The following is a 10,427-nucleotide window of genomic DNA, read 5'->3' as shown; positions in this document are numbered from 1 at the left end:
CGATTCTTAGTGACGTTCTTTTAGCTAGTTATGACAGATGCCTGATGGAATCCTGCAACAGTCAAACGCTGAAAAGTGTTCAGATTTGTGGACGACTTTTTAGTTTTTTACAGATCTAATCACTGCGACACTTGGCTTTCAGCTGGACCAATTGTTCGTTCCTGCATGAAGCGACCAGAACTAACGACTGAATTTGCTGATGCTAACAAACTTGGGTTCCTTGACCTTGAAGTTTTCTTATCTTACCATGTGCGGCAGGCAGTATGCCCCTCGCTTTAAGAAGAGCATCCTACCTTACCGCTCAGCAGATTCGAAGCTATTGAAGTGAGCGATTGCCATATCTTGCTTAGGGGCTGCCTTGTCGCGGTCATGTCTTCACACAATTCGCGGCAGTTTTGACTCCCACGTACTAAGACTGAGAAGGGTGGGCTACTCGGACAATTTACTGTGTACCATTGCCGAATATCTTTTAGCAGACTTAATACAGCCAAACCCTGACAACCGAAACAACCAAAAAGAGAAAAGTTCGCATTCAGGAACCGCGATCATTCTTTATTTGCGGCGTGTGTCTAAAAAAAGGTAGCACAAAAGGTAGGCATCAGAGTTGTTTTTTTAGCGAAAAAAAAATATTATCCAGTATGTGACAAAAATTTGAGTAGGGAAGAGACGGGGCCTTGCACGTGTGATAAGAAAGACACGAAAATGTTTGCTGATTGCTGCCACAACGTAGTGTATGAGCTTTCGCTCTCGTGCAGTCGATGCTACATCGACCAAACTGGCCGTTGTGGAAGTGACTGCCTCGGAGACCATTCCAATGTAATGAAGTGGTGTGTTGGCAGCCACCTGGCAGTGCATATATAGCTCCTGTTGTGATTGTCGTGCAATACTTAATCAATGCAAAATAATAAGGCGCTACGGTGACAAGCGGGCACGTGAGATTTACGAGGCCTTTTGCATCGACAAAGAAGGTGATATGTGCTTGAGCGTGCCTTCGATATCGCTCCTCACCAAGGAACTCGAGTATCTTGCACTTTATGGCATCCCATATCAAACTCCTGCAAAAAATTTTCCCCCGCCTCGACCATCCCTTCAAAGTGCGTCCCATGTTTGCGCGTACGAATCTCCTTCGACAATCACCGCTCTTTCTTGCTATTCATCACTCGAACAAGCTGTCAAAAGAAATTGCTTCTATACATGATCATGGCTCATTTGTAAGTCATTTGAAGCGCAGTTTTACGTATGTTGAGTAAAAACTGAATTTTGTGCCTTTGACGCATTGTTAGTGCATCTACATGCTTTTTACCGAGTGTTTGTTTTTTCCGTCATGTACGCATTTGTTTCTTTCCCTTTTTCTTTTTTAAATTTCTTGTTGTTGTATTCGGTGATCTTTACCACGGCGTTCTATATTGCTTTTGCCCCCAATTGTGTTTGAAATATCCCGTTTTTAACCCCCCCCCCCTTATGTAATGCCCGTATACAAGGGCCTTCAGGGTATCTTAATAAAAAAAGATGGCGACCGCTTAGTTGTACTATTTTCATATTCTTCAACGTGGCTCTCTTCATGACGATATATTCTCACTTTCCTATCTTCTTCTCTCCCTCCTGCCTATATATTGCTGTATGCGGAATACAATATTGGTTGATAGTCAGCACTTCGGTCCGTCTCAGTCTGCACGTCCCTGTGTTTGCGCTTTTATTCATTTTTTTTTCAGACATGTATTAACCGGCCGAAGTCAGCATATTATTGTATTACTTCAGCGAAAAAGAGATGTAGAAACAAATACTTGACAGAAAGTCCGGTTTGCTACTTTACAGTGGAAAACGGGGGAGGTAGAAATATAAGAATCACATAAAAAGAGTGACACCGACCACAGGCACACGATAATACCCGTTTAATGTACACGTTCACAGCACGCCATCACAGCCAACACCTGTCCATACTAAAGTGGTCTGTATGAGTGAGTTCTACTTACTAATCTTAACAATGTATTCGTCACCCACTGCTGCTATGGTTTACGAGGTCGACATTCCAATTTGGTTTGCTCCGGGCTATAGTCTGTCATAAAAGGCGATCTAGCGCGGTCGCGAGCGATTGTCTGTGATCTATAGGACTGTCACAAAGAATGCGCTCAAGGGGCTCCTTCTGACCGCAGCTATAACAAGCAACGTTTTCGCTAATCACAATACGGGAGGGAAAATACTTCGTGTTAACTGTACTCCTAGCCGTATAGTTGTGACAAAATAAAATTCGCTCAAGCTGGTAGAGTCCACATGGGATGCGAAGGCGGAGTGTAGAGTCCAGGGTTGCAATCTGTTGCGTTTAAAATATTGAGTGTTCGACACCAACACATGCATGCACGTGAAATTCTCTAGCAGCATGTGACCTTGACAACGGGATGGAGTTTCTGTGTGCTATCTTCACAAGCCAAATGAGCCGCGTTGTCGACATTCTCGTTATCTATGTGGTGCTGCAGGAGCGTGGAAGTCACTGAAAAGGGACATGATTTCTTTTCTCATTTCACGATGCTAAGAAAATCTTGAGAACTTCAGGTAGAGCCAGACACCAAGTAGGTAGCAATGGTTTACTTGGAGGAGGGAAGACTTTATCTCAGGCTGGTGGAATCAGCGGAGATCGTAGCACAAAAAGGACGGCTGCGTCATTTCTGATGATGACGAGGCGAGATGGTGGAAACGGGCTCAAGCATTTTCTTATCTTGCTATGATGGTGAATACGCTTGCCTCTCCGTGTGTGCGTGCGTATATCTGTGCGCGTTCTCGCATGCGGGTGCGCACGTGGGTGTACGCTCTGGATCTCTGCGTTCGGGATGGTGCAGCAGCGGCGACGCTTGATTGCACGTTCATTCCTTGAAGAGAGCTAAAATCCAGCACGGCACAACAGATGTCGCATTTTTTACACTATATTTATAGTGTAATATCTAATAGTGCTATAGTAATATATATTATTAATAGTAATGTTAATATATTTAGTAGCACGAGGCGCGACCTTGAAACAATTATCGAACGCCGAGAGCCCTTAGACACGCTATCCATGCTGTTGGGACCAACTGCGGGAGGGGGAGGGGAAGCGTTGAAGGGTGGGAGGGGGAAGGGGGGCAGGTGGTGGCGGCAGCGTAGTCGGGGGCATCAGTCAGCGGAGCCGCACGCATCTCATTCCTTCCTGGCGGTACGCTCATTTCCGACCACGCAAGAGGCCACTTTTCGCTACGCACCATCCATCTTGCGTCTCTGCGCGACAGGCCCGCGCAGTGGAAGGGGGGCGAGATGGGACCCCGAAATTGCCATGAGGTGGACGAATGGCACCGCGAGACACCCGTGCCTAAATTTGGCTCCGCGCGGCGGTGGCTCACCGTAACGTCTCAATGGGGCTCCCGCCAACAGAAAGGGAGCTTCGCGCTGAACAAAGGCGAGCTCGCGGGCACAAGGGGGCGGCATTTGCATTTTACTTTCACGGTTCCTCGGGCGCAGAATCCCGATCTGTCTTGTCCCTTGGAATCTGTGGAGGGAAGGCCAGGGGCGAGAAAAGGCAAAGTGTCGCGGTTCCCGCCACCCTTGTGCGAAATAAAGGAAAGAAAAAAAGTGAACACGGAGTTTCCACGCCATGAAGCTCGCCGCAACCAATCGGCCAGTGCACCGAGAGGCAACCGTGCTCCGATCCGCTTGATTGGCACGCAAGCTGCATGCCTTTGGCCTATGTTGCATGGGGCAAAACGCAACGCGCTTTAGCGATATGTTCGATTGAAATGACCCTCATAGCAGTGCATGCGCGATCCCATGGGGGCTACAAGTGGGCTACATGAAACGCCATGGACGCCCTAATGACGGCGCGGAACCATGCAGCCAGGCCTCGGCTTGTTCAGCCATGTTTTTTTTTAATGAAATCATTATATCGCCCATTGAGCGAGAATCCGTCGTAGTCGGCGTCACCTAAAGATGGTACAAAAAATTGCCGGTGGCGCAAACAGTAAAAAAACACGTCAAAAAATGCTCGGGTTGACGTCGAATTTAGCAGGGAGGTTCCTGTAAACAAAGGAAGGCAATGACTTCGAAAAGAAAACTTGGTACATTTTGGTCTGGATGGGAATCAAACCCACCCAGACGAGATGGTGCGAGATGAGCACGCTTCCCCGGCGCCACGGCGGCTCTATGGTAATGGCTGAATAAAGGTTACGATTAAAGGTGTGCCTGTTGCGTGCGTCATTGCACAAGTCACGTCGCAGCCATACGACTAGTAAACGTGTGCCCTGGTGAGTACGTCACTGGTGACTTGACGGCGCAGCCAATGGGAAGGAGGTGGCGCCACGTCATGAGTGTATAAAATGAGCGCGTTCATGACGTTCCGAGATCTACAAACTGTATAATGCCTTCACTTTGCCACACGTAAACAGTCTTAAGTGTCTCTGGCGAATTTTTTTCTTTCTTTGTTTAGTTTCACCTTCAAGTTTATTCAGCCCTCTGAAACCTCGCGAGTTCACACGCTTACTTAACTTCATATAGGAGCTCATCGCTTTCGACTTTCGGTGAGGTCTTTCTTACAATAATATTATTTTTTCTTTCCTTTTTTTTTGTTGAGGACGATGTTTTCTTTATCGAGTTCCCACCATTTTTCTGTACGTCTGTTCCTGATCTGTTTATACCTTTTTCTAGGCTCTTTCATGGGCCGATACCGAATATAGTGTAGTCTAAATATGAGTGCCACTGGGTCCACTTGGTAAGGGCCACTGTGTATGTACCACTGGGTATATGGGTTTATGCAGTATGTGCCACTGTGTTTGCGCAGCTGAGGCGGCTTTTTATGCGATGACCATGATAATGATGATGATTTTAATGCTGATGATAGTGAGCATTATTGCAGTGATGATGATTATTGTGATGATTACAACGATGATGATTACAGGTGACAAAATATGGAAGGCGATTCAGCCTCTAGTTGACGTCGGTCAAACGTCGCACCAACGCTGCTCTCACAATAAATCATACGATTCATAAGGTCACCACATTCCCACCCAGAACTCGCCTAGGTAGATCCTGTGTCTCATCGATTTCAACTGGACCATTAATCGCCTTCCAACTTGTTTGTTAGTGTTTTTTTTTGCTTCATCTACTTCTTCCTTTTTTCTTCTTCTATTCTGCAATTTCTGCTGCCGGACGTCTGTATTGAGCTGCTGTTGCAGTCATGTTAGGAGTGTACGGTCGCAATGTGCTTCTGTCTGAGTACATTGTTACGTAACGAAAATACGGGTACTGATTATCTACAGAATGAATTTACACTGAGACGCAAAGCTCTCAACAAAATGGTGGACTGCTCGCATGCAGAACAACACCGTCATCTTCGTCTTTTCCCAATGACGGCTCTTTCGCCTTCAGTAGGCGCGCGTAGCATCACCGCTGGTGGTGGAAGCAATCTCTCGGTGCAGCGCTTATGAGAGGGAAGGTGGAAGGCGTTGAGCCTGCTGCCGTGGACTATGTCACTGGACGTGGCCGCAGATGGCGTAGTCGGAGAGACGGGGAGGATCTCGTAGTCGACGTCCGTGACCTGACACAACGCCCAGTAAGGAGCAATGTAACGGGAGAGCAGCTTCTCGGACAATCCTACACGACAAAACGGGTACCACAGGAGAACCAAAGAACCAGGTGAGAAGCGGATGCCTTAATGGCTGCTGTCATACAGGCGCTTCTGGTTAGTTTGTGAGGCCGACTGCCGAGAGCGGATGATCTGCCTGGCATGGTCGGCACGAGCGATGGCGTCACGTGGGTACTCGCTGAGTGGCACCACGGCCAAAAAGAACGTAGAATGGCGACTATTCGATGGTGCCATGGCGTGATGACTTGTAGGCAAACGTCATGTAGGGCAGCGCAAGATCCCAGTCACGCTGGTCTTATGAAATATACATAGAGAGCATTTCTGTAAAGATGTGAGTTAAGCGCTCTCTAAGACCGTTTGTTTGAGGATGAAAGGAAGGGGTCAACTTTTGCTGCATATTGAGCAGGAGCGCAAGATGACATCGATAACTATGGACAAAAATGGGCGCCCGAGGTCCGTGAGCAACAGGAGCGGGGCCGCGTGATGCAAAACGGCGTCGTGTAGGGGAAAGTCGGCAACATCAGTGGCAGAGCTGGTGGGGAGCACTCGAGCGATTGCGTATCTGGTCGCATAATCAATAGCCATGGCGACCCACTTGTTGCCGGATGCCGATTCTGGAAAAGGGCCCAGAAGGTCCAAGCTAGCACGAAAAAAGGGTTCGGTTGGTATGGTGATCGGCTGAAAGGGTCCAGGAGGGTGGGTGGCCGGTCGTTTCTGTCGTTGGCAATTCTCGCAAGCGGCGACGTAACGTCGAACGGAACGGGCTAGACCGCGCGAGGAAAATTTACCAGCGGCGAACACGGTCGTACGTGTGGCATACGCCGAGATGCCCAGCAGTTGGTTCGTCATGAAGCTGATGCATAACAGTCGAGCGCAGACGTTCAGGTACGATGACAAGCACATCAGAGCTGTCGGCCTGGCCATAATGAGCTATAATGAGCTATCCAAGACCACGAACATGCGTAGTGACGCGCCGTTAGGAAGGCGGTCGATCAGCGTTCGCAAGGAAACATCTAGGCGCTGCTCGTCTCCAGTCTGAAGGAACTGAGACGTGAAGAAAACGCAGGCTCCGTGATCGATGTCTGAGGCGTCAGGTTGGTCGACAGGGTAGCGAGACAAGCAGTCGGCGTCTTGATGCAGACGGCCAGACTTGTACGCAATTGAGTAAGAATACTCCTGTGGGCGCAACGCCCAATGACCAAGCCAACCCGTGGGATCTTTCAGTGAAGAAGGCCAATAGAGGGCGTGGTGGTCAGTGACGACACCAAAAGGCCGGCCATACAAGTTGGGACGGAATTTTGCGACTGCACAGAAGAGCGAAAAGTACTCCCGCTCGGCAATAGAGTGATTTGGCGCCGATTTTGACATCAGATGACTGGCGTATACAATAACGCGGTTCATGACTACTTGTTGCTGGGCCACGACTGTACCCATGTCATGGCCACTTGCGTCCATTCGGACTTCCATAGGAGCAGCGAGGTCAAAAAGGGACGAAGATTGGTGGAGTTGTTAGAGCGGCGATTAACTGAAAGAATGCGTCGGCTTGTAGAGGACCCCAACAAAAGGAAACATCTTGTTTGAGGTCAGTAAGTCGGCGTATGAGGACCACAATGTCTTTCACGAAACGACGGAAATAGAAGCCCTCACAAAACTGCGGACATCGCCGGCAGAGCGGGCAACGGGGAAGTTCGTGACGTTAGGAATTTTGTTCGAGTCTGGTCGGACACCGCAAGCGTGAACAAGATGGCCAAGCACTGTAATTTGTCGAAGAGCGAAGCGGCACCCTGAGGAATTTAGCTGAATTCCAGCTCGCCGGAAAATGGCAAGAATGGTCGATATACGCTCAAGGTGTGTCGCGAAAGTGGTGGAAAACAATATGACGTCGTCCAGGCAACATACGCAAGTGGATATTTGAATCCTTGAATCAACGTGTACATCATCCTTTGGTTGCTGGCGCATTCCATAGCCCGAAAGACATGACCTTGAATTAATAAAGGCCCTCAGGGGTGACGAACGCGGTCTTTTCACCGTCCATATCGTCTACACTGATTTGCCAGTAGCCAGATCGAAGGTCCAGAGACGAAAAATAAGTGGCACCATGGAGGCAGCCGAGGACGTCGTCAATACGAGGAAGAGAGAGGGTACACGTCCTTTTTAGTGATCTTTTTCAGGTGGCGATATAGTCGATACATAACCACCACGTATCATCCTTTATTTCTTTGTTTTTACTAATACGAAGGGGGACGCCCATGGACTACATGTATATGACGGCTCGATGATGTCGGTAGCTAGCAACTTTCACTTCCTTTTTAATGATTTCGCGCTCTGACGCAGACACATGGTCAGGCTGACGATGACTCGACAGATAGTCGCCGGTGTTTATTCGGTGAGTGACAATCGAAGTCTGGCCTAAGGGGCGACCATGGATATCAAAAATATCGCCATAAGAAGTCACAACGCGGCAGAGGGCGTTGTAAGAGTTGGGGTCGGGCATGTAAAAAGGGGTAGCTGGCCCATGCAGTCGTCCGACTCATCCGCGCTAAGGACAGTGTTGAAAGGAAGAACTTGTTCTCAACGAGAACGAGGAGCACTGGGTTTCTTTACAGTATCTACATGTATAGGGGAGAACGATACATCTCATCAGTCTAGCATGACTGAAGTGAAGCTCACCGAAGAGCCGCAAACGTCCGCTTATGTTTCCTCTATCCTCCCTAGATCCCTAGACCAGGGAGACTGCCGTCCAACCTTCGTCGAATCGGAGCGTCCGTAGTCATCAAAGGACCCGCGTTGAGAGCGAAGGTTCACATGTTCACTCCCGCACTTTTGGTCACTGCACACACAGAAAGGAGGGGTGCTTCGTAGACAGGGGCTGTCACGCTTGTCTCAAGCTGGCGCGTCTTGGTTCCTGGTATGACCCTGCGGTTAGCTGGGGCGTTTGTCAACAGACGGTGGCGGTTACCGGAGTCCATAGGGCAACGCTGTAGAACACCCTTTTCCGGGGGTTTTCTTGCTCCCATTAGTCCGTCAAGGTGACAGGGACCCAGCTAACAATATTTGGTCCACCAAACGTGTCTCGCCTTGCGGCAGCTGGTAGTCTGTCCGTGGTATCACATTGTCAGCTTCACGAAGCGATTCGTCGCAGTGGGGTAGGAGAGGTTAGAAGGTCGCTACCCCCGCTGGCCAATCGTACCAGCGTCAGCTTGCTCAGGCAAAAGGTCTGATCCAATCCTATTCCGAAAAATGCTGCCGTTGGACTCGGCAAAACATGGACCTTCAGTGTCATCAGGAGAGGGGGTTACAGCAATAAGCTCTACGGAGTATTCTTCGATAGCGCTGAGCTGGCCAAGCATTATCTGCTGAGGAAGCACTTGAGGGGCCAGCCCAAAATTTAGGAGCGTAAGGAACACGCAGTTGTCCGCAATTGTAACGACGGTATGTGGGACAGTAACATTGCAAGTCAGGTATGGGGATGATAAATAAATTGAGTCACTTCAGCATACGCTGAAGCGGACGAAGGCGAAAGCCTGCCCGCTCACGAGACATTCATCAGATTTCTTCACATTTTCATTCTAATGGGTTGTTACTTCCTATTACTTCTTTTCTCCCACCAAAGTTCTTGGGTTGGAATGGCTTAATTAACTCTACCTTAATTAAGTGTACCTTAATTATCCACGCCCTAATTAACATGAAAGGTCGCGGGCTCGACTCCCACGAAACGTCGTGGATTGTAGTGCCTTAATATATTATATCTTAATATATTAAGGCACTACGTGCTAATATCAATCGTACGCGCACGTGCTCGCACCATTACTTTTGCGGCCTCATTTTTTCTTCGCACAGCAGTGGACTGGAATGGCCTTCCCCGTGACATTGCAGCCATCACGTGTTCATCAACTTTTGCGGACAACTTCACTACATTTGTTTCTCATGAAGATCACTCTCGGTAACCTTGATTTGTAAACCCACCCCTTATGTAAAACCCCCTAACCGGGGTCTTTAAGGTAATAGTGTGATGGGATGAATCATGGCTTAATTAACATCTCATTAATACCGTAATTAAGGTCCAAGGTAGTGGGTTAGACTCTAGTTCATCACGATGTCAATTGGAATCCAACTTGGAGATAGGGCCGGCTCGCCCATTTGTTCATCTTGGGTCATGGGTTAGAGTACCCTGATCAACTCCGCCTTAATCAACACCAAAGGTCATGTATTCAACTCCCACCAAAGGTTGTGGGAGCGACCCTTGACCTTCATGATGTCAATTAGAATCCAAGTTGAAGATATCGCCGGTTCGCCTATATCTCCAAATGGGTTTGACTCCCACCAAAGGTCGTGGGTTCAAGTGCCTTAAGTGGCTCTATCTTGATTAACTGTGCCCTGATTCATTTCGCCTTAACACAAAAGGTGGTGGGTTCAATTCTAGACCTTCAGGATGTCAGTTGGAATCGGACTTGGAGATAAGGCCGGTTCGCCCATATGTCCATGTTGGGTCATGGGTTCGAGTACCCTGATCAACTTCGCCTTATTTAACACCAAAGGTCCAAACACCAAATTGTTCCAGTGTCGACGAGAGCAGTGAAAGTAACACCCTCGACTTGGACGTCAAGTAGCGCCAGTAGAATGTTTGTGGACGACAACACTGACGCGTCACATCCATAAGCTGCACTGTCTAGTTTTCCGGCCGCGACGGTCCTGAAAATGTCAGGGTGGAAGAGCGACGAGGCTGAGGAGAGCGGTGTTGACGGCGCTGAGACGATCAGAATCTGGAGTAGAGGATGACACGGACATAAGTGGTAAGAGGCTCGTGGGTCGAGTGGTAACTATA

General features: G+C 48.6%; 1 protein-coding gene across 1 annotated transcript in view; it reads left to right on the top strand.

Annotated features, from left to right (window-relative positions):
• The window catches only part of LOC135917540 (uncharacterized), a 680,547-nt gene that overhangs the window by 483,349 nt on the left and 186,771 nt on the right, over positions 1-10,427 (top strand). The window lies entirely within an intron of this gene.

The sequence above is a fragment of the Dermacentor albipictus genome, chromosome 1, assembly GCF_038994185.2.
Source record: "Dermacentor albipictus isolate Rhodes 1998 colony chromosome 1, USDA_Dalb.pri_finalv2, whole genome shotgun sequence".
Taxonomy (NCBI): Eukaryota; Metazoa; Arthropoda; class Arachnida; order Ixodida; family Ixodidae; genus Dermacentor; species Dermacentor albipictus.
This window is presented reverse-complemented; position numbering and strand designations above follow the sequence as displayed.